A 26,468-nucleotide genomic window follows, 5' to 3' on the forward strand; every position below is an offset into this window, starting at 1 on the left:
CACATAAACAAAGACTGATGTAGTTAGGGACAATTTAGACAGTTTTGTGTCTTTTATGTTCTGTGTCTGTGACAAATAACACTACTTATACCATACTAATACCACACTAATAACATTACCAGTACCATACTAATACCACACTAATAACATTACTAGTACCATACTAATACATGTTTTACATGATAATAGAACTGCTCAATCATTGTTGGTACAAGTTGGTATAGTTTTGTTTTGTAAAATTATAAAATTATCTGCACCTAAACAAAAGTTCGAAATGAATGTAAGTGATAATCCGTGCAAGGCTTTTACTTTCTTCTTGGATAATCGCTTGTGTATTACAGAAATCACATTGTCCAGTGTTCCCACTTTTCCTACTATGTTCTCTAAACCTAATCTGTCATTGAGCTGTTTAAAATGAAACAACATGACGAGCCCTAGAACACCTAACAGTAATCACTGAATAGATTCAGATAAACTTCACAAATATAAAATGTCATTTAGTTACACAATGTTTTAACAAACTGTATGGCTTTAAAATGTACTGCACTAAACAGCAGATTGTTGGACTAAGCACATGATTTAAGATGGTTTGGTGGACAGCGTAGTCTTCACAAGTCAAGATTCCAGTAACCACGAATGAACGTTCTGATGCTGCTAGGAAATCTAGAGGTGTCTTCTTCCTTGGATCAAAATATCATTTTTGTAATGGTTTCTGCTGGTTAGTCTTAAGAATACATTAAAGTATTATATTCTTAACATTACCAAAACTGGTGCCTGTAAGTAAAATATGAAAGCAAGATTTGAATGTATCAACCATGCAGTTAGGTCTTGAAACAATGCACATGTTTTACGACACGTGATTATGACACAATATTATTGAAAAATAATCAGAAGACATCAAGAACAATGATTAAAGTGCAGATAACTTAATTATCACTAAAAATATTTGATATTGTAAAATGTTTAACTGTGGTGGAACTACGTCTATAACATAACCATCAAACAGGTGTTTCACTGTATGGCATCTAATTATTAGACGCTTAACAGTATTGATTTCATTATCTGACCAAATATTTGCTTAGAAGTCTTGAATAAGATAAACTATTGTCCACTTTACAGGAAACTAGAAGAAAATACAACATATCTACTTTATAGATTACATTTCTAAGTTTATTTCTGGTGTAAATTTGTATTATAATTTGTAGCTTTATAATTTTTAATTTGATTAACCTGTAGTTCTATGAATATTGTATTTATTATAGACTTTAGAAAACCCTATTGGTGAAAGTCGGAAATATATTTGTGTAGCTATTCTTTTGTTAACTTTCCTATTCACTGATTCATCAATACTCTTCATAACTTGTATATCAAAGAGGGGGGACTGATCCCCACTATGAACAAGTTCTATATAACTCATTTTATAACTTTGGGTTAACACAAACGTTAAAACTAGCTTTTTACATCCTCTATGTAAATGTTTCGTTTCTTTCTGTAATTGGTCAAAGCCAATCATTATCGACGTGAGAGTTGTTTTTTATTTGTTCTTATTATGATCATGATATATTTTGTAAAGATAAGTTAGTAATGTACATTATTCCCAAAGTGCAGTCCAGATTTTCCACTTCATAATCAGGATACAATTTCTCAGTAGAATTCACTGACAATAAACAGTCCATTGATGAGTGTAACTTGCACCTCTGATTGTTGAGAGTCTGGATCTAATATAATTTATTAGATAGTTTGTGATGAACTATTCCGTTTTTTATAGCTTCAACATATTTTAGTGTTTGCAATAAATTTAATGTAAAGAAATGTAAAAAAAATAGCTAAAAACAGTAAATAAATAAATTAGAAGAAATAAGAAAATGAATTTCTTAAATGAAAATCTTACGTTGTTATTGTAGGTTTGATTTCATAATTATAGTTTAGATGGTGTTTGTATGAAAGAAGATAAATAAAATATTTATCTAGTATATTTCAAGACGGGCTTATTAGAAACAATTCACTGTTTTTTCTATAGGAATAAACTTTTTTGTTTGTATTTTTAGATACCATGAACAGTCAGAACGTAGAGCACCATACCACAGATTGATCAGTGAATTCACACATCTGAACAATGATATGGTAAAGACTTGCATATGGTCGAGGATGTAAACAAGATACAACCATGAAGTCACAATACGTGCATGTTCTGTCCTTATTGTTATGATAGAAAAACAATTTTAAACGATATTTCTCTTCCAAGCTCGTTACATCCACACAATTACTTGTATGTTCCATTACTATTAATTACTTCCTACCAACGTTTCACAAGCTTCTGAATGTCACTTCTATAAAATTCTTGAGGTTTGGAGGAAAAGAATGTAGAGGTGGTAGTTTGATATCATTATATGTTCCAATCTCTTTTCCATCAAGATAGCTCTGCAAACTTCGGAATACATGATAATCAGATGAGGCCAGGTCTGGAGAATAAAAAAGGATGTGGAAGTTTTTCCTAGTCTAACTCTTCAATCTTTGCAGATGTGATTCTTCCTGTATGGGGCCGTGCATTACCCTGGTGTAACACAACATCTTAACCATTGATCAAAGCAGGCCTCTTTTCTTTCAGTGCAAAATTGAAGCGCTCTAAAAGTTGAGAATAGCAGTCTGGTGTAATTGTTACATTGAGTGGCAGCAACTCAAAGTTTATCACACCAACAATATCCCACCAAATGCTTAACAAAACTTTTTTAGGGTGGAGGTCCATTTTGAGCTCTGCTATAGCCAGTTTACTTGCACTGAGCCATTGTGAGCAGCGCTTAACATTTTTATATAATATCTATTTTTCATCTTCAGTCTCTAGTCTGTCCAAAAAAGGTGATTTACGTTCACTAGAGTGCAGAGAAGTGCAAAGGTTCTCTTTTGCTATTAGGTTGGCTTCTGTCAAATCATTGAAACCTCCAAAAAAACCTTCAACATTTTTTTTATTGAAAGACTTCGCACCATAAACACCTTGAATGTTTAATGTATTTTCTGCTGCACTATTGCTATTTTTTAACTCATAAAACATTATGTACCTAATGTGCTTCTTAGACACATCAATATTCATAAGGGTTCATTTGATTACTGATCTGAAAAAGTGAGGTTGGGTTACTTTGTTTTATTTGTCACACGTTTTTTATACATGTCCCATTACATATTTTAGTTATTAAAGCCTTATACAAAGATACAAATGATGATGCACTTTCTGTATTAAATTTTCGGACAATATTTTTGGGATGACCTGACATATTAGCAAAGAAAGATAATAAACATTTTTCTTGACGTCTTCCAAAACTGTAAAATATGATACAATGTTTTTTTTTCTGTTTAATATGTAAATTAGTATGATGTTAACTTAATGAGAAACATTAACTGTGTAATTTACGTACAATAAACCTAATTAATTTTGTTATTCTTATTGTTTTATGCTAACCTTCACCATGTTAAGATATTATCTTTGTATAATAATATCTCCAAATCTTTTGCAATTCTTGACCAGAATACTGAAGAGCTATACTTAAATAGTACGAAAGTATTTTAATAAACCGAACGACACCAGAATTAAATTAGTTTTACCGTATTACTTTAGACACATGGCCAAGCGTGTTAAGGCGTGCTACTCGTAATCTGAGGGTCGCGGGTTCTCATCCCCGTCGCGCTAAACATGCTCGCCCTTTCAGCCGTTGGAGTGTTATAATGTGACGGTCAATACTACTATTCGTTGGTAAAAAAGTAGCCCAAGAGTTAGCGGTAGGTGGTGATGACTAGCTGCCTTTCCTCTAGTCTTACACTGCTAAATTAGGGACGGCGAGCAAAGATAGCCCTTGAGTAGCTTTGTGCGAAATTAAAAAACAAACAAATAAACAAAATTACTTTTAATATTATTGATGTCAGAACCAGTCAGTTACTTTGTAAGGGGTTTAATACATACATGAATATTTCCAGATGATTTGATTTCGAAAGGTAAGATGTAAGAACCAAGAGGTGTGTGTGTACTTATTTTGTTAAGTTAGTGTTACTGCTAGTCGGTGTGGTTATAAAAACAAGTCTCCTTTTTCTGTGTGCGAGGAATTTGGTAAGTTGTTTTTTTAATACTAAATTTATATTTTTTCTGTGGCGGAAATTACTTTAATAGTGTTAACTCAGTAGACTTCAGAATGGTCGTTATGGCCACTACCACTCGCTCCTACACAACCCGGCAGCTTTCAGTCAGTTTTATTGTACCGCCGAACTCTTTAACAATGGCAGTCATTGATTCGGTATATGAATTATTGAGGTAAATAGGTATGGAATGTCTCCCACACTTTGGTAATGAACGTTAAATGGTGACGTTATATCATTTGGTATTGCACAAACTCTATGCAGTAGCGGTAACTTAATCTTCAGTAGTCCCTGTGGAACCGGTCAAACAGAATATAAAATAGACAACACTCCGATCCGCGTCTTTCAAACTCCCTCGCGATATAATAGCGTCAAAGCTATAAATATATGTTCGTATATTTAAAACAGAGCACGAATGTTACAAAACGAGAACTGGTGTTTTAACCACATGTATCAATATGAAGACATCCCGAATTTAATTTAAATCTAAAGATTTACAATTATGATCAACTAGCCAGGACCTTCTATATTTAACATCGCTTTGATTTTATTATAGCTTCTTCCACGTGAATTATAACATTTAATTTGTTTATTTAACCTTTGTGTTTGAAGAATTAAAGATTTTTGTATTTATTTATTTATTTCTATAAAATAGTACAGATCTAATTCATTTTTATATATATTTTTATTTTTTAATTTTATAAAGTAAGTCGTGGGACAAATTCATTTACGTGAACTGGAAATAGTCGCACGTTAAGTTTATAAGTCATTCACGCAGAAATATAGATTTTCGCGTGAAAAATAGTTTCTCCAAAGAAAAGTTACACGTAAAGTTAATCATCTTAGAAATGGGAGGCTTAATGTTTAATATAGGCCTAGCTGTTGATATATTAGAATGAGATTAACGGTGTTGAAAAATGTAAGAAAAATAACTTATTTCATAAAAGACAATTCTAATGCAGTTGCACCTCAATAAATAGAGAGATGATTCTTCAGATTACAAAAAGAAAACATGATTATGTAAAATAGGAAACAACCTTGGTAATTCGACGTTAAAATAACTGAACTATACTTCAATGGTTTCGATACTAGTGGAGCAAACTTTGGCTTGCCAACTGAAATTCTAAAGTGAATGAGTAGGCCTAAGTGGAGATTTGATAAAATGAAGAGAATTAAACAGTAAAACATTTCGTGATGACAAGAAACTCAACTGTAGGAAAATTATACAATCATGTGAAAAAGTTAGGATACCCTATGAGAGCCTGTGTATTTTTGTAACATTTTTGGATATATAGATATTTAATCTCAATATTTACAATACTGAGAGATTATCGGAATATAACAAAACAATTATAACTGAAGAAAAGACTTTTCAAGATCTTCGGTAAATATAATTCTACAAAAATGCATATTTTAACTGAGGAAAAAGTTAGGACCCCCTCACATTTATTCCCACTTAAAATGGCTCAACTCACACACAGGTGTATCACACCAGGTACACATAATTAGAAGATCGTTGCTCAGCATTTTGAACGAGGCTTGCCCTATTTCAGCCTCAGACATTTAACTTGGAGCGCTCCTTCCCGTCGAAGTGCTCGCTCGCGCCACTTCCTTGCTCTGGGATTTTGCGTGGATTAGCGTGTCGTTCTTTGCTGTGCCGGTTTCGGGTGTGCGTGTGCGTGTATGTGAACTCGTAGGACGGTACAGCTTCGGCCTTACTCTGTTCGGCCGCGATCTGTCCGCTTTGTGTTGCCCGCGGCCTCGCTAACATCGGCGATCATTGACGCCTTGAACAACGAATGTTTGCAACATTTTGGAAATGGGTGGTATGTGGCGACGTTTGCGTCGGCCGCCCACGCCCGTCGCTTGCTGGACCAGAAGGACTTTCCCTTGTGGGACCAGCGTGTTTCCATGGAACCGGCCAGAGTGAATATTAGGTGGATAACCCTCCAGTCGGCCCTATTTGAAATGCCCCATGACGTCGTCGAGGACGTGTTGACGGCGTATGGGACTATCAGGAAAATAGAGTTTGAGGTGCAGCAGTCGAGTCCTCAGGTGTGTACGGGAACCTGACGGTTGTGTATGGACATGCAGATGCCAGTCCCAAACTTTCTTAGGGTGCAGGGGCATGGGTAACATGTAATTACCTGGGTATGTGTCGCCTGTGTTGCCGTTGTGGCACAGAGGGCCATTTGGTGGCTGACTGCCTGACAGGCAGTGTGGGTTATGTCAGACTTTCGGACATGAGGACAGTGCCTGCACCGTTAAGTGCGCAATGTGTGGTGGTGGCCATGCGCCCTCTCAGTGGCCAAGGCATGTGACTACATATATACCTTGGTGGTTGCTCAGCTGCCACCGACACGTAAGCCCCGTAAGACCAGAGCGAAATGGGAAGAGGCAGCAGCGACAACTACAGTGCCTGTGGGTGGGGTCCCTGAGGGGGCACCTGTGGCCCCGAGGCTGTAGCGTCCAGGGAGGCCGTGGCAGGGTCTTTTGAGGAAGGTCAGGTCCCGACCACCCAGTTCAAGGTGTCTGGGTCCTCGGGTAGTGTGGGTGGTGCTCCTGGTCCTGTTGGGGTGTAGGGGGCCTCTGAGGAGGCTTCGGCCCCTCCTTCAGGCCCGGGTCTGGACAGGGACCCTGTGGGGGTTCTGTGGCATCGCCAGGCTTTGTGGGGGCTCAGGCCTTCCTGTCAGGTAGAGTGGGTAATAGGGGCAGTGTGGGTGCCCAATATCCACCCACCTCTGTAAGTGTTGGGGAGGGACCCTGAGAAGCCCCTGGCTCCTGCTGCTGGTGATGCTGCAGCTGGGGACCCCAAGGGGCCGTCGGCAACGGCCTTCGTATCTGCAGACGTGCCAGCTCCCTCCCCTATGGCACCAACCCCGACTCTGGATGAGCTGCGATCACCAGGCCCGTTCCCGAGTCTCTTGTACTTCCCCACTCTTCCCTGTCTTTCTGGGTTGAGTGAGGACAGTGGGGAGGTGCAGGGTCAGGTAGCCTCAAGAGGCCACATGCTCCCCTGCCTCCGCTCTCATCATCAAAGCAACAGCATCACTAAGTCATTCCCTCTGATTGGTTGATGCTTTTTTCCTGCATCACTTTGAACATCTGGGGATGCGTAGCATTGCTAAGCAATTCTAAGCGTTCTCCCTGTTCAACCCCTTTTGCAGTTGACGTGATTTTCTTGCAGAAGACCCATTTTGTCTCTCGGAGGGACCACTTCTCGTTCTCCTCCCGACACCCTGTCCGTGCCTTCTGGTCGTTTGTCACTATACATTCGCGTGGGGTGGGGATCCTTTTCCACCCGCATTTTCTTGGGACCATCCTCACGTCACATAATGATGCTGAGGGACAGGTGGTGTACGTTGATGTTGTAACTGGGGGTCGAAAGATTCGGCTTGACAATGTCTATGCACCTGTCGAGCACGGGGAGCAGGATCCCTTCTTCTTGGGATTGGACGGGTTCATGGTCACACAGGCTGATATCGTCCTTGGGTGGTGAGGATGAGGATACTTCCATTGGTCTGGTACCTTGGGGCTTTTCTTCCTCTGGATGACTGCACTGCATGGCCTATTGACTGCCATGTCTTCATCTTCCTGTGTGGTGGCAGGCCTGAGGCTGTGTTTCGACTTTCAGTGATCCTATAGCCTTACATGGGAAGTCTGGACATCTCGTGCTGAAACCCAGTGTCTTTCTTCTTCTGTCTACCACCTTTTGCTATCTGTCCTTGGAGGGTAATCCCGTTTGCAAACTCACTAGATTCTTGGTTGCCAAGGAGCGCATGCTCTTTCATGTTCCATTGAGCCTTCAACCACCAGTGTGTTTTAACCTTCTTTCCTGGTATGTGGACGCTGCTGCGGCGATACGGCGATGTCGTGCCACATCAGGTGATGTCCCAACAAGACTCCCGTTCCCTCTACCGATCGCTGGTCTATGAAACCAACCCCAGGATTAAGCAACACCCTTCTCCTGTGCTTTGGGACATTATTTGGAGCCACGTTGTGCTAAGTCATGTTGATAGGTACCTCCAGGCTTTCAACTGGCGTGTTGTACATACATCTTTCCGATGAGGGAACGTACGTTCCTGTGGAATGTTTATAAAACTCAGTTGTGACCTTTGTGTCATTCTCAAGTGAAGTCTATTATGTACAGGTTGGTCCTATGTTCGACTTCGGTGGAGATCTAAGAAAAAATCATCCAGTATGGTATCACAGGCTCTCACCAGTGACTTATCTCTTACACTCTCTTCAGAGTGGCACAGATTTCGTAATTTTTGTTTGTTTATTCTCATCCAAAAACAAGAAACAATCTCTGTATGGACATCTTTTACTATAGTATATATGTATATATATATATATATTAAAATAACATATGTTATAATTAGAATAAGAAACAACCCTAGTAAGAATACTGTGTTATATATACATGTGTGTATATAAAAGATGGACAAAACCAAGTGGTTTATATTATTACGAGTTTCACTTTTACTTTAAATTATTACAGATAAACTTGTTTGATCATTCTGTTGGCTAATTGTAATAAGAAGACATAAGAAACTACAGCAGGTGCACCACACATTTCATGATAAAATGTACCTAAAATCAAGAAGTGTTCAGGTGTTAAAATTATGATTTGAGATCATATTGGAACAGATCTTGTCGAGTGCATTCTAAAAACATACTGTCTTTCATATTTTTGTGTTATCTAGTAAAGGGTATAACATAGTAACAACATATTCAAAACTGCTGTCGGAATATATGTATACAAACGTCAGCATATTCGCTTTTCATATGCTTCACAGAGTCTGAACGCTTCTAACACTAAAATCTGGATTCAGGTACTCGTGGTGAGCAGAGCATAGATAGCCCGTTGTGCAGTTTGTGCTTACGTTCAAAGAAACAAAACCAGACCACGTACTAATAAAATTAAAAGAAAAAAAGCGACTCTTTCATAAGCAATTTGAGATTTTTTGTTCATTCTCAGAAATTAGTGCTTTGTGTCAGTAAAAACACGGGTTTCTAAGATGATGTAACTGTTTCCCAAAAGGTTATATATATTTACTTGACCACACATTAATATAATTCGGTAAACATTCGGTTGTAAATTAATATTTATTAGAATCCGCTCATTTTTATTCAGAAATCTTAGAAACATTGATTTGGTGGTGGATGAAATGGTAGTTATTGTTGTACCAAATTGTCAAAGGTTTTTACACGAAACTTTGGTTACTTAACAATCAGGTTTAACAATCTAATCTCTTCACTGAACATATTCTTCCTCTTTGTTAAAAGGTGTCAGTCAATTCTACTTTTTTGTTCGTAACTTGTAGTCCAAGTGATGGCGATATGTAATTTCGTAATGTCCAGATTAAAGGATGTCGGGCGTACAAAACTATCACTACATCTTCCAAACCATTGCATTTTTACACACTATTTTATATTGATAATCGGCCGCTTTAGTGACCATTAGTTTTGCTCACGTGACTTAACGTTGCTTTATTAATTTAGTTTATCGATATTTCATCTTTTTTTTTAAGGTTTAACTTTAACCGATTACTTCCGCCTAACTGCTCTGTACATGATCATGTGATTGACAAAGATACAACTGTTACGTTGTACATACCCTAGAGTAAGTTTAATTTTTTACTTCTTACTTGATTATTCTAATTACACTGTTAATATGATTTGCTATTTATTTTACGATTTGGTATTTACTTCATATAATTTGTTATTTATCATTACTTTACAAACATTGACTTCATTACTCGAACTTTGTGAACCACCCTGCAAGCAACACGTCTGGCACCAATTTCTTTGTTTATTTTGAATTTCGCGCAAAGCTACACGAGAGCTATCTGCGTTAACCTTTCCTAATATAGCAGTTAGACATCACCAACTACCGCTAACTTTTGGGTTACTCTTTTACCAACGAATAGTGGGGTTGACCGTACATTATAACACTCCCATGGCTGAAAAGGCGAGTATGTTTGGTGTAACAAGGATTCGAACCTGCGACTCTAATATTGCGAGTCAGGCGCCTCTAAAGACCTGACCATGCCAGACCTGCACTAATTTATCTCAGATATTTAGATACTCTAAAGCCACGTAGCTGTAATTGCTTCATTAGTCACTGGAGGTTAAGCAGGATTGTGTACAGTTTTAGTTGTGTTGGGATTTAATGAAGCTAACATCTGGTTTTATATTTTCAGGAATGTAAAACACGCAATATTATTTTCTTGCTGTTACTTTTATTAACAGTATTGCTTATGAAATTTAGTACATATATAAATATAAATATATATACACATTTATTATATTTATTACAGTAATTTATCATGTTATTTTGCATTATTAGGTTAATATATATGTATTCATGCATATATGGAGCTAGTACTAACATAAATCTCCTAAGCCGTCTGAGCCATCTGAGATATTAATGGGATTACGTCCAAAAACACCTCGAATAATAATCTTGATCGAACTATTAAATTAATGTGTTCATTAAGAGCAAGAAGTGTGTATTCGTTACAGTGTTATTATTTAAACCTGATCTGCTTCCATCAGAAGTAAATAGTGCCAACTATAAATGTCATTTTCAATAAAGAATAGCTGTTAGAATAAACACTGCTTAATCGTAACTTGTATAAAACAAAGAATCGTCTCAGAAATAATCTGTAGCAGACAAGTGTATGAGAAACCCTGTTATTAGTTCTGAGTCACATACACACAATAAATAAACCAAACTTACCTATGTCTGTTACATATCGTTACCCCTGGAAACAACACAATTCCACTATTGTTTACCTTAACATTCAGGACCACAGGATAAGAAAAGTACTCCTCTAGGAAAGCTCCATAGTAGTAAACACAGCACGACAAAGAAGCCAGACTCATTACTACCAAAAGTAATCGTTGGGCAAAGTGCCCATGACTATCAAACTGTTTTCCCTCTTTTGTAGTCTGGTTCTTCTCAACCATGATAACTTCTTGATCTGAAACTAAGAACACTTCTTTACAAACGATCTCTAAACACTGTTGTATATAAGCTTCAATTCCACAGTATAACTTGCCTCGTTCTGGACTTCCCATGATGCTTTGCACGAAGGCGTAATGAGGCTGAACCAAAAGCTGAGAAGTTTTTCGAGTTATTAAATGGACAAACAGAAACTCATATTGTTATTATGTAAATATTGATGTTCAACGTTGATATACCTTCTTCAAATGACTGTATACAGAAATCTTATTTGCAAATTTCAGGGGAATAGCTGTGTCAGTGTACTTTTCGTTCCACACACTTCACTGTTGCACAATAAATGTTACTTGGAATTATGACAAAGACACTGACTATTCACTTATATTTAAATATTTCGATTTGTTTAACATTATAAAAATCACATTTATAAAAGCACGAAATAAACGACAGCTTTCGCTAAGCCTAAATACCGTGGTGATTATACTGGTTCAAAAAATAATTGAAGTAATAAGGAGATTGACTAAAAGTAATTCGGTTTTTTAAATTTAACATAATATACTGATAAAAAAATCTTCGTCGTGCTACCAGAAACAGAGGAGTCCCGAGTTCCCAACCAAACTGGGAATACCCTCAATATGATTGCTTCTTCATCCGTTGGGAGGTTATAATGTACAATCAATACCACTAGTCGTAGCGTAGCCCAAGAGTTGACTTAAATTAGGGATGGCTAGTACGGATAGCTCTCGTGTAGCTTTGCGCGAAATTCAAAACAAACAATCAAGAACCAGGACACGCTGCGAACTGGTGTAAATTAATTCAACGACCAGTACCTGTCTGCGACTTGTCGTTTGGGAACCAATGCTGTAGTCTGTTGCATATAAGTTAGTAATAGTATATTACGTCTAAATTAGGGACAGCCTGCTCAGGTAACCATGGAGTAGTTTTTCAAACACAGCAAAGATGAACCATTGTTTGATGTTCACTAGCTTTATAATAAAATAATCATTGAAACAGAAACATAAAACTTGAAAACGAACACTTACAAAAGTGAGATCTTCTGCAGAAGAGGAGACGATGAGATAATTCAACTCAACTTAATATATCCGAGTCCAACTGGGAATCTACCAACATACACATCATCAAAGAATCCAGCCAGTCCACAAATACACACGGCTTCTCATGATCTTCAGCCGGAAGAACTAACATTCACATAAATATTACAGTTGATGACCCAGTCAAGCCAACTGGCACATCAACTGTAATATTTACCACCAATCATCGTGTTGTGTGAAACTGACGCTAATATTTAGAACCAATCATCGTGTTATGTTAGATTGCAACTAACAACCAATCACCGTGATGTAATAAGTGAATTATGAGCGCTATTGAAATTTCTCATTTGAAAAGGTGATAGAAAACCTCTTTCACAATCTACAAAAAAATGTGAAACATTCCACATAACATTCACTTGGCTTAGTTTGAATTTCGTCCGAAGCCACACGAGAACTATCTGTGTTAGCAGTCCCTAATTTATCAGTGAAGGAAACTAGTCATCACCCCTCAACGAGAAGATTTCGACTCCTCCTTAATAACAAATAGTGGGATTGACTAAAACATTATAACAAATCCATGGCTGAAAAGACGAGCATGTTTAGTTGGACGGGGGTTCAAACCCGCAGCCCGAAGGTTACGAGTCAAGCGCTCTAACAACCTGGCCAAGCTTTGCTTCTAGCTTTGCACCCTGAACACGTCAGTTTTAGTAAGACGATCTATATAAGGTGGCATCACACGAGATTGTGCTATAAATTACATGTAGTTCTGATACATTCTGTTCTTCCTCAACTTTATATCGGTTGTTATTGGCTTGTGGCTTTTAATATAACTTATTCAATCTCATGTATCGATAATTTTATATACCGAGTTAATAAAAATTCCCTGATGGTAATACTGTTTGTTTGTTTGTTTCTGAATTTCGCACAAAGCTACTCGAGGGCTATCTGTGCTCGCCGTCCCTAATTTAGCAGTGTAAGACTAGAGAGAAGGCAGCTAGTCATCACCACACACCACCATCTATTGGGCTACTCTTTTACCAACGAATAGTGGGATTGACCGACACTTTATAACGCCCCCACGGCTGAAAGGGTGAGCATGTTTGGCGCGACGGGGATGCGAACCCGCAACCCTCAGATTACGAGTCGCACGCCTTAACACGCTTGGCCATGCCGGGCCGAATGGTAATACTAAATACACTTCTGGCTATATGGGCGTAGCGTAGTTATTAGCGTACCAGTCTGCATACCGAGAAGTAAAAAGTTCAAGCTAACAATATAAAGTTGAGCACAATCTACATTAGTAAAAAGTGTAAGCGTTATAAAAGTGACAGCTATTCTACCTATCCCATTAATTAAGAATAGGGCAGGTCATGACCAAAGGTAAATATACTCAACTGTGGATGAACAGGTCCAATGATCGCTTCTCGTTACCTAAAAAAACAAAAAAACGCGGTCTTGGGCCATGAATGTATTTGTTTGTTTTAAAATGTAAAGCTAAACAATGGGCTGTCTGTGATCTGCCGACCACGAGTATCGAAACCCAGTTTTATATTGTTGTAAGCCCACAGTCATTTTGCTGTACCACTAAGGAATGTATTGTAAGGTTGTTGGTCAAGCCCCAGTGTTTAGTTAAACAAGGGTAGCCCAAAAGTTGTGAGTGTTGACTAACTGCCCTTTATCTAGGTTCGACGTGGTCAGGTGGTTTAGGCACTCGATTCGTACTCTGAGGTTCGCATGTTCGAAGCCCCGTCACACCAAATATGCTCGCCCTTTCAGCCGTGGGGGCGTTATAATGTGATAGACAGTCCCACTATTCGTTAGTAAAAGAGTAGCCCAAGAGTTGGCGGTGGGTGGTGATGACTAACTGCCTTCCCTCTTGTCTTACACTGCTAAATTAGGGACGGCTAGCGCAGATGTCCCTCGAGTAGCTTTGCGTGAGGCCCGGCATGGCCAGGTCGGTTAAGCCGTGAGACTCGCATGTTCGCATCCCCGTCGCACCAAACATGCTCGCCCTTTCAGCCGTGGGGGCCTTGTAATGTGACGGTCAATACCACTATTCGGATTTAATAGTCGTATTATCAGAAGTAGTTGGATTTGTAATAGGAAATCCGAAATAAAAGTAAAAAATAATTTTATCACATTTTCTGAAATTCTCCGAGTCTCACATGCTGTAATTTTGTGACCATTTGAAAACTTTCTATCATTAAATTCAGGAACTTATATATTTACCGATTGTAAAAGTTCTTTCTCTTAGAAATGTTTACATGTTTGTAAACAGAATATTTATACAGTAATTAACTTCATCAAACAGTCTCCTTCTTCAAGAAATGAAAGTAATAAGTTAATACATATAAATCAATTCTGTATTTGCATACTAGCACGTATCTACAAACGTCAGCTCTGAAAAAACCGCAGAGATCTCTTCCGTTACTTTGGAACTGCTACTAGACCAGTAGTATCCGAAAACGTCAGTTTGTTGACGTAACATTCGATTACGTCACACTGTTGCCACTACAGTGAGAAACATGCGCTTGGTACCAGAACGAGAGCAAACAATTTTTTTTTCACAGTTACCTCAGAAACATAATTTGCTTAAGTACACTTATTATTCCACTAGAGTGTAAGTTTTTCAGCCAAGTTTCATAAAAATACCATTGACTTCATACTTTGATATTCGCAAACCCTGCAGTATATAAAACTTAATCTCTGAAACTAGCTTCTCGTAATAATGTTATAAACAAGGAGACTATGGTTGTTTATCACATCCGTTGTTAGTACGTGTTCATCTTTGAGTATATATTCACTAGCCTAATGAAATATGCAGTGACCACTCTTTGACAAACATAAAGCGACTTACTTTTCAACCAAGACATTGTTCCTTCTTTTTAATTACATGGATCAACAAAATACAGTTCATTTGTGATAAACATTTCCATTTCAGTCAGCCTGATGAAACTTAAAGACATTCAGTATGTCATTAGTCAGTATGTCACTCTTCGTAAAGTTTTGTGTTTTGTTTTATTAAATAATGTGAAAACGAAGCTGATACTGGAATATTTCATTCACAGTAACACTACACAATGAAGCAGGTCTCTCAGACAAGCAGTAACACTACACAATAAAACAGGTCTCTCAGAAAAACAGTAACACTACACAATGAAACAGGTCTCTCAGAAAAACAGTAACACTACACAATGAAACATGTCTCTCAAACAAACAGTAACACTATAGAATGAAACAGATCTCTTGGCCAAGTGATAACAGCACACTTAGTATTTTCACTATCTTTATATAAGACTCCCAAACAAGGTATATTTTAACAAAACCTGTTACGTACAGGATATTATACATCAGATTAGTACCACAGTGATTATTGTAGTAACACTGAACTTGGTTTATTTCCAAAATACAAGACCAACAATAATTGTTAGTGTTTCATCTGTTACACATGGGTTATTTGCATCATTTCGAACCTAACCTTTGACTACTAACAACTAATGTTATTTAAGGAACATATTTTGTTTTCTAATTCACTGGATATAAAACAAAAACTTCTAGTTACAAAACACTCACTTTATAAGGTGATAATGGAAAAATTAACTAATTCTAAACCAACATTTTGAAACTTTTATTCTTAAATATATATATACATACACATGATTCTTTGTTTGGGTCTCAAAACATTGAAACATGTACTAAGTTGAACACTATAAACATCTTATACATTTGTTTACTTCTCACATTTTAAATAAGTTAAAAAAATGAGATTTTTCCTTCAAACAAAAATTATTATTTATCTAAAATTTATGAATTACCAGACATCTTGTTTTTGTAGTTCAAAACATTCATGTAAAATATGTCTATTTTATAGTATGAAGATACTTTCTTTTCATAAATTTGCATCAACAGAGAACTTAAAAGATAGAAATCTGACCCAGAAATCAATTTATATGTACACACTAGGACACTTGTTACATAAAAATAGCTGTACATATATGTCTTTCTGAAAGTAAGTCAGGTATTTTCTAAACATCACGTAAGAACAATTGTGAAGCTTAAAGAACTTCGTGTTCTGAAGTGTAGTCGTGGTTTTCTACAGCAATGTCAACACCCAAGATGGCTTACACATCAAGTAGGCTCAGGAGAACTCGCTACTTCCTACATATTAAAATAAACAACATCAAACTTTAGTCCAGATGTATATTCCTAAAAATGTATTAAAACTACACCAAGATCAGATGTATTCAGTCATTTCACCGAGATAAAATTTCTATTAACAATCGTAGATTTAACACAAAATTAAATCCAGAAGAAAATGAAACTAATATTAAGTCTAATATTTGTTTGTATTAAGCTGACAAATGAACACTTTAAAAGTGTCTTATGTCAGTCATACATGCATGAGTCCATAACAGTCTAAGCACCAACTGTGCCATGTACATTATTTTAGTTGTAATAGTATGTGTAAAAAAAACAGAATACAATTATTAACAAACATTGTATTGGATTACACAATACTAGAAATACATGCCTAATGAAAACAGTTTTCACAGTACTAGCATTATAAACAAACACAGAACTCCCTACCTGGAGAATTCTCCTGTTTGTGCTTAATGTAGCATATGTAAACACCACAGAGTGTATCAGTTGTGTTTTGTTAGTATACATAGTACTGAGTAAACAGACACAGCACAAACTGGTTTACCAGATCAAGGGGTATGTAAAAGTAGGTACTGAGCAAACAGACACAGCACAAACTGGTTCACCATACAAAGGGGTCTGTAAAAGTAGGTTCTGTGTAAACAGATAAATCACCAACTGGTTCACCATACCAAGGTGTCTGTAAAAGTTGATATTGAGTAAATAGATACAACACCAACTAGTTCACCAGATCAAGTGGTTTGTAAAATTTGGTACTGTGTAAACAGACATAACACAAACTGGTTCACTAGATCAAGAGATCTGTAAAAGTAGGTACTGTGTCAACAGATTTAGCACAAACTTGTTCACCAGATCAAGGGGTATGTAAAAGTAGGTACTGAGTAAATAGACACAGCACAAACTGGTTCACCAGATCAAGAGGTCTGTAAAAGTAGGTACTGTGTCAACAGATTCAGCACCAATTGGTTCACCAGATCAAGAGGTCTGTAAAAGTAGGTTCTCATTAAATATGATTAATGTCCATCTTGTATACAATTTTTCATTTGCACCATCTCTCAGCAACTAAACATGTCTACCAAGGTGCTACTATATTTTCTTTATTTGCACTGTTGTTAATAATATTTTTATTCATAATTAATGCTAGGTTTCACATCACACATAAAGCCATCTGACTGGGCACCAGAACTGGAAATTCTATTATTACTCAGCATACTGGAAGACATTAAACAGCAAAAATTACATGCACACTGATTTTAAAATTGTAAAAAAAATCTAAACAATCAAACCTTACTTTTTTTACAGAAGTAAATGTTGCAGCCAAACTGTTTGATGTCTTCAGTTCAGGTCCACTTAAAGTAAGTGGGTTCCCAGCTTTCTTCATGGTTGAGGTTTGTTCCAATGATGATGATGACAAAGCTACTAGTACTTTCTTTTAACTTGACGAATCCTTATCTGGCCTAACCCTCGTTTTGAAAGAAGAAGAAGATGTTGGAGGACATGTTTGCTCTGATGGAGCTTGAGAAGTTGATGTACTTGTTGACGTAGTTGTTAGCGTTCGAGAAGATTCTGTCAGTACTCCACTGAAGTTATTAGTTAAAGATGATGTCACTGATGGAGCTGGACTTGAGTCAAGTGACTATCCTACAGTTTTAACATACTTTAATTAATATGCTTTTCTATCCACACATAATAGCTCTCTTTACAGTCAAACTCAGTTGACTCAAGGAAACACATTTTTGTTCTTTGATTGACTAATTATTATTTCTTCACATTACACCTAGGTGTTTAGCAACCTTTGTATATAAATAGACATTTCTGGTATCTAAATTAATATATTGGTTTTTTATTAGATTATACCCTTTTCAATCACCAAGGGCCCAGATTTAAAGCATGTTCTAGTTCCTCATAATTATCAAACAATATAATAGAAGAATAATCAGGAGACATCAAGAACAATGATTAATGTATAGATAACTTAATTATCACTAAAAATATTGGATATCGTAAAATGTTTAACTATGTTGATACGAAGTCTACAACATAACCACCAAACAGGTGTTTCACTATATATCTAATTATTAGACTCTCAACTGTATTGCTTTCATTGTCTGATCAAATCTTTGCTTCGAAGTTTTGAATAAGAGTAACTATTGTCTACTTCACAGGACACGACAAGAAAATACAACATTTAGATTATATTTCTTAGTTTACTTCTCGTGAAGAAACGTATTACAAATAGCCATCTCTGTGTCGCCATGTCTTTCTCGTATGTTCCCTTCATAGATTCATCAATACTCTTCATACATTATAATTTCTGATCCCCACTATAAATATGTTCCATATAACTAATTTTATAGCTTTAGGTCAACACAATCGTTAAAACTAACTCTTTACATCTTTTAAGTGAAGGTTTCGTTTATTTCGAAGCCAATCATTATCGAAATGAGATGTTTCAGGTTTGTACTCGGCTCTTATTTTGATCACAATGTATCTTTTGAAGTTGAGTAAATAATGCTAACCTAATTCTAAAGGCCAGTTCAGATTTTTCCATTTTAGAATCATTATACAATTTCTCAGTTGAGTTAACTGACAATTAGTTGTTCATTGCTGAGTAATACTTGCGCCTTCTATGTATTGAGAAAAGGAATATATTAAATGAAAATTTTACATAGTTGTTGTAGGCTTAATTTCATAATTACTGTTTTGGTGGTAGAAGAAAAATTAAAATATTCATTTGAAGACGGACGTATTAGAAACAATTAAGTGTTTCTCTATTGGAATAAATATGTTTCTATATATTTTTAGATACCATGAACGGTCAGAACGTAAACCACTATGCCACCACTTCATCTGAACAGTTATATGGCAAAATATTACATGTGGTGGAGGATGTAAACAAGATACAACGACAAAGTCATTACATGCTCTGCCCTTATCGTTCTAATACAAAAAACAACATTAAACGACATTTCGATTCCATGCTCGTGATATCCATAAAATCACTTGAATGTTGCGGTTCCCATATCTCCAATAAAGCTACCTTTCGTTCACACACAAAGTCTGTACATGGTGATGGGTACAGGTAGTGACTTTTTGTTCTCGGTAATTCAGTAGAAAGGCACTTTTACAACGACATTTGAGTGTCCACAACGGTCACAACGATTTCATTTGTGCACACTGCAATTATTCAAGTAGCCACAAGAGCAACTTGAAACGTCACAACCTGAAGCTTCATGGTATTCAAAACAAAGTAATAAAAGAAAGGAGAAGAAGATGGGGAACATCATCCACTTCACTCTACATCAATCACAGAAAGATAGGCAATGTCCAGAAGATAGAAATTCACAATTTAAACTGTCAATAAACTTTACACTAAATAAAGAATGGAAGTAGCCATAATCAAAACTGGAATATATACTGCTAACACAGAAGCTATTCAAACTATGCAATTATTCATGTGGTCACAACTTGAAACTACATAACACTTAAAACAAAGAAGAAGACGGGAACATCATTCACTTCAACTCTACTTCAGTCACCGAAAGATGAGCAATGTCCAGAAGATGATAGAAATTCACAAATTACAGTTCCAGCAAATTCGTCGAGACCTTCACCCTCAAACAACAATGGAAGTACCCAGATTTAAAACTGGAACCTACACAATCAACATAGAAACAATGAATTTCAGCAACATCCTTTTATCTACTAAAATACAAACTATCTTCTGCTACCAACCTTGCGTACCGAATAAAACGAATGAACTATATCCACAACCTGACTCGATAAAACCAGTGAACTCCAAGAATGTAATAATTTCTTCAGAAGTTTCCGAGAGTAAAAACTTTAGTTTCAACAGTAAGTACAATACATTCCAAGTAACTTCTCGTAAAAAGAACATAATTAGTGAAACAACTGAACGTTGATCAGTCTCTTTACTATCTGAAGTCTTAACAGATGATCCACAACTTTCTGATATATTTGTAAGAGAGCAAACATCATGTAGTTTATTTGCTATTCAGACATAAACACAACGAATGTCAGCACTTTATCACAGTTTTTGCCCAAGACAGGAATGGCATTACGTCCATTGTGTCTTGTGGTGTTATCAGATTCGATGTGTATGATGAAGACAATGATAAAAATCATCTTACTGAAGGTCACGTGCCCTCGTGTCTTTAAACATTAGTAATGATTCATACAAATTAGAGATTAGTAAGCTTGACTGTATTACTGACGATTTACACAGTACACTTATATATATAGATAGCAAGACATCAGTCCTGAATCTTTTGTGGTTATCTTTGGGTTCTTCTAATCTGTTTTTCGATAATTCTCCTGTTATTCCTGGTCAAGAGAGAGATAATTTGGTGAATACTATTTCTTCTTGTGCAGTTACAAATTCTAAAGCCCCTCGAAGAAACCCATCTCCAAGTGGTCCTAGAATACATAGATTGGCAGCTGGTTCTGTCACTACTGGGTTGGTTTCTGAAATACAGAATGACTTCTTTCCCTGAAGATGAGAAGAGGATTCAAAAGAAGCTTGATGCCCATATTTTGACTGGGTTTATAACTGGGTTTATGTATATGAAGACTTGCAGATGATGCGATTTCTAAAAGTAAGACGTAAGAACGAACAGGTGTGTGTACTGATTTTGTTAACCAAGTGTTTCTATTATTCGGTGTAGTAATAAAACAAGACTCCTTTTCTACAGAGTCCATACCTGTAGTATTGACAGATGTTGTGTGGGATAATGGAGTCGAGGGTGAAGTTATCAACTTCCCTAGTTCCCCTGTCCCTTTGGGTGGTGATGACTAGCTACCTTCCCTCTAGTCTTAATTAGGGACGGCTAGCACAGATAGCCCTCGAGTAGCTTTGTGCGAAATTCCAAAAAACCAAACCAAACCAAACCTTACTAAATCAAGCAGGCATTCAGCATTATCGAACCCGCTTCCTTATCCTACAAAGCAAAGAGACTTTAATAGCTTTGCTTTTTCTCAGGTAAGTTAATAGAGCAATAGATGTTTTTACACATTTAAAGGCTTCAAAGAAACAAATTTGTTTAGAGAAGACGGTCAGCTGTCCATGGACATTGCTGACATCCTCGACAGGGGTTTTGCCTACTCTAGCCAAATGTATTCGGACACATGGATTTAATATGACCTTGAACAGTCCTCGATTTTTCAATATTTAAGGATCTCATAAAACCCATTACCTTCGGTGAATGTTGGGCAGCTATCCAGTCCATATCACTTGATAAGTGTCTGGGAGCCGGATGGTTTGCTAATGGAATTCTATTCTCACGTGTGGCACATTAGTAATTAGAATTCCTTTTGTTACTTTAATGACTGTGACACTGACGTCCATACTGCCTGTTACACATGATGTGTTATTCACATTAATTTTTTTAAGGATCCCACCCACTCAGCAATTGTTTGTTCGTGATGTCCCATATCACTCGTTCATGTAGATGCAAAAATTGTGTCTAATGTTCGGTGTACACGTTTCTGTACATTCTCGAATGTGTTTAGTACGGAGTAGAAGTGTTCAACAAAATTGCCGGGATATTTCTCTTTGTGATAAAACCAAAGATATACGAATATCTATGAATGTGATATGTTTCGGAGAGGTATGGGTTTTAATGAATTTATACTTAACGGATCAGGATGTTCGTCAGGGATTTCCACTGTCACCTTCCTTGTGATAAAGTATCTGTTTTCTAGTTTGTATTGCATTGTTACAGGGACGTCCACTGTCGCCTTTCTTGTGATAGAGTACCTGCTTTCTAGTTTGCACCACATTGTTACAGGTATATCCACTATCACCTTACTTGTGATAGAGTAGCTGCTTTCTTGTTTGTACCACATTGTTTCGGTGTGTTGTATTTCATTGCCTCTCACAGTACTGTCAATATCTACAACCTTAAAGTGGTAGCTACTCTAGTAATGTCAATACCACAACTTTATAATGTATGTGATGCGACATACTGTCCTTCTCTGTACAGAAATATAGATATAATAACCGTTAAACTGTTAACACGAATATAATACATGTAATGTGGCGTGACATATGGTCATTCTCTAAACATACGTAGGCACACTAACCATTTACTTGAATATCATTGCGGTACGTATATGTGATGTGGAGTGACAGATGGTCACTTCTCTACATACACAGACACATACCTGTAATAACTTAACATTACGATTATATACACAAATACAATCAACACATATCCACACAGGAATTATTATTATATAGCTAATGGTTACGTATATAAGAAAACAAAACTAAGAATTCACATCAGTAAATCATTAATTTACAAAATGTTTTAAAAGACCGGATGATGCTGATAAACTTTTCATTAAAATTATGTGAAATCTTTGTTGTTTGACTTATTTTTCATGTATATTCAGAAGAATGAAATACTATAGTAAATAGAGTAACACTACTTCCTATGTACGATGTTTGATTTTATTTTTAAGCAGTCATTTATATTTAAATGACTGATTACAACTTTCTTATATCACCAGTAATAAACCTGTAGTTATATGATGTTGGTTAGGAATGCGAACGATTAAAAATTCAGATGTTACGAGATGTACAAAGTAATACAACTGGGATATATTTATATACGATATCCTCTTTATACCTTAAACATGTATGGCATTTATCTTGTTACGTCAAATATTTAATGATTTAATCTGAAGCCTAGTTTCTAAATAAAGTAACGTGTTACACAAAAGAAAACTTACAACGTTAAGTTTGTAGCACTAAAAATCGAGTTTCTCTTTGCGTGGTGTAGATCCGATCTTAACAACGATGTAAGATGGAAATAAAGTAGGTAGTTGCTTGATCACTGAAAATTATGAACATAGTTTATGTAACTTATCTACTATTTAACAACGTAAATTTATTTCTAACGACCCGCCCCATTTGGTTAATAAGAAATATGAAGGTTTATAATACTGAAACCAGAGGTGCGCTACCCGGGTTGGGAACACAAGTATCCCATTGGTTAACTTAAAACAAAGATACTTAACCCGTTTATTTTTGTCAACACTGAATTTTATATATCTTAATTATTTTGTAAATGTAAGTACTTTTATGAGCTTACTAGACCTGCATATGGTTTCTAATTTGAATGATATAGTCTCTCGGAGGTGGACGCCCGACAGTGATGACCTCGGTTAAGAAAGAACTTTGAATCACTTCAAGAAAGACAACCTTTCTGCAAAGAAACAAGTTTGTTTTTTCAGGGTATGTAAACAGAATAAGAACAGACTGCAGCTACAGACTTAATCTATTCATTATTGACCAACCCCTCAGGACGTGCATGAAGTATTTGATTTATTACACTATCTTATGAAGTCATTCTCCACACAATAACTAATGTTGTAATCAATTTGGTGTAACCAGATTGAAGACGAATTAATCCTAGGTCAGCTTTTATTATACACAATTTTAAAGATCCACCCACATACGATACATTCATTTTAAATGGTAAGTGTTGTAATAATAATTACAAACACGATCGTCTAATTTTAAAGAAACATCCTTCAAATAAAACATTTTACAACAGCTACTATTACCATTTATTGATAAGCAGAGCACAAAAGTTTCGACCTTCCTTGGTAATCATCAAGTTAACCTTAAGTATTAATACCATCCCTTGGAAATTTCGATTTCCATTTACTTTCAAGAAATAACAAAATATGAGAAAAGTAATATTGTACAAATAAAAAAATAGTGTTGTTCATGTACAGAGTAACTGAAAAGTTAAGACATGGAAATATTATTGTTGAAGTTCAACCCACAGACAGGTGACCTCAGAAGCTGAACAAAGTAATGTGTTCTCCTTCGTGAATTGTAAGAAATTATTATTCACACAAATATACATTGTGGGAAAATGAAGCAAACAGTGCAAAATAGAAAACGGCATAAACTCATGAACAAATAATCCGAAGTGTAGTAAAGGAACGTTTAAGAAACATATGGATGAATAAAGTTACATGGTTCGAAATCTCCCTTGAAAGATACAAAGACGATATTGCCGTCTGAAATTGTTGTTGGTTCAACAAATGTCCAATCGGTAGCTTTAGGTTTAATAAGCGAGACATTTATTAAACTAATTACACAATAGTAGGAACATCAAAACCAGTATTTGTTTCGAAATAACCTTTACGATTTCTTAATTTTATGTATATATTACCACATTACAAGAACAGATAATGAACAAAGTTTTTAAAACGTACATTAACGTTTCATTTAACTTCTATTTAATGTATTTTGTATTTTTATTACTCAGATTTTAGGTTTGAAAACTCACGTCGTTGTTCGCTGTTGTAAGTTATCTGGTCTCCTTTTTTAAGGAGATTTTGTTCTGTAGTAAATACAGCCACATCTTATTATCCATATGAAAACAATGCACTCGTTGAAACAGTTATATGGGGCCTGGCATGGCCAAGCGCGTAAGACGCGACCTGTAATCCATAGTTTGTTCTGCCTCGTCAGCTAAACATGCTCATTCCAGCCGTTGTATAATGTGACGGTCAACCCGCTATTCATTGGTAAGAGTAGCCCAGAGTTACAGGTGGGTGGTGATGACTAGCTTATTTCCCTCAGGTCTGATTAATCAAGTTAAATTGACTTATTAGCACAGATAGCCCTCGAGTAGCTTTGTGCGAAATTTCAAAAAAACAAACAAACAAACAAAGAAACAGTTATAATGTAGTTAAATTCCGTTGCTGTGAATGTTAAACATAACAAATAGTATTTTATGTTCGGTATAAGTTCGCTATGTTTATATATGTTAAGCCTATATTAGCTTAAGAATTATAGGAAGTATTTGTGTTGTATTCATGTTTTGAAGCAGCCAGCAGATCATAAAGTGTAGGATGTAGCTTTTAGAAAGATTTAATTGGAGGTGGATTTAAGGTCATTTCTTTCGTACGCATTAGAAAACCCTTTATCTTTACTAAACTAACGATTGTTGTTCTAACCAAACGTTAAATACAACTAATTAACTGCACATTTCCAAGGAGGATGAAAGTCCTTGCTACTGCAGTAATATATATGTTGGATTACTAGAACGATTCAGTCACATTTGAATTTTGATTAGTAGCTCATGGATCTAAAGGAAAGTCATTTAATACAGTTACGGTTTAACTACAATAGTCAAGTGTGAAGAGGTACAATGAATGTTTGTGAAGTTGCAGGTAAATGATTTCAGGTTAATAAATGCAACGGAATAATAAAGCTTACTTTATTAATTTTGAAAAAACGATAAACAAAAATGTAACAATGTAAACAATCTAATAAAATTCATTAAACAGGAACTAGACCAACACGTGCAGGGAATTTCATTCTGTCTTACTGCAAGTGCATGACGCTATTAACTGCAGGTACTTCTCCTTCTAGAAGGAGAAAAAAGATTACATGTAAAATACAAATTGAAGTTTAAAGAAGGGACAAAAACCTTTAATAACAAATTAAAGAATTAAACACTATGAACGAACTAGTAAGATTCTACTTACCTGTACACTTACATGGACCCGCAGTTTCTGCTTTTTTGCTGCACCTGGTGCACTTACAACCGTCTTCTTTACCACATGTGCACTTCTCGATACACGTGCATGAAGGATCTTGAAAGAAAAGCAAAATTAAGCACAAATTGATTAGGTGTTAAGGATAGATTGAAGCCGACATTAACAGTTGTTATGTCAGGGAGGTTACTTTGTGGTTCACGATAAGTCAAAGAATGAACACAGTTCAATCTTTGCAATGCACAGAACATTAACTTCTCTCATAATGAAGTGTATATCGTGTAGTTTTACGACAACACTTAAATATAACTCTTAAATACAACTCATTAAGATAAGAAATATTCTTTTAATAGGAGGTGAAGACGTTTAGTAGGGTTACAACTGCAAACGAACTGTTAAAATTGCTAATGAAAAGCTTCCATTATTTTAAATTAAATTGGTTAGACAACAGGTTTAACCTTCATGTTCTAAAACACATCATTTAGATAAAGGAGACAAATTTAGCATTAAACCTCCAAAATCAATTTATTTCAGTGGTAAATTAGGAAGTCAGTGGGAGTGGAGAAACCCGGCAAAAGTGAGAGGATTATTATTGTTCAAACATAAGCTACTCCAAATAA

The 26,468-nt window shown here is 36.1% G+C and overlaps 1 protein-coding gene and 1 long non-coding RNA gene across 2 annotated transcripts in view; both read right to left on the bottom strand.

The window, feature by feature from the left end:
- Positions 1-26,468, bottom strand: part of LOC143237447 (uncharacterized) — a 184,049-nt gene that overhangs the window by 53,195 nt on the left and 104,386 nt on the right. The gene's annotated exons all lie outside the window — the stretch shown is intronic.
- LOC143239696 (uncharacterized) overlaps positions 25,840-26,468 on the bottom strand; it is a 6,507-nt gene continuing 5,878 nt past the window's right edge. The window contains exon 2 of the long non-coding RNA XR_013021315.1: positions 25,840-25,947. This is a non-coding gene — a long non-coding RNA (uncharacterized LOC143239696). The remainder of the gene's footprint in view (positions 25,948-26,468) is intronic.

The sequence above is a fragment of the Tachypleus tridentatus genome, chromosome 13, assembly GCF_004210375.1.
Source record: "Tachypleus tridentatus isolate NWPU-2018 chromosome 13, ASM421037v1, whole genome shotgun sequence".
In the NCBI taxonomy this organism is placed as follows: Eukaryota; Metazoa; Arthropoda; class Merostomata; order Xiphosura; family Limulidae; genus Tachypleus; species Tachypleus tridentatus.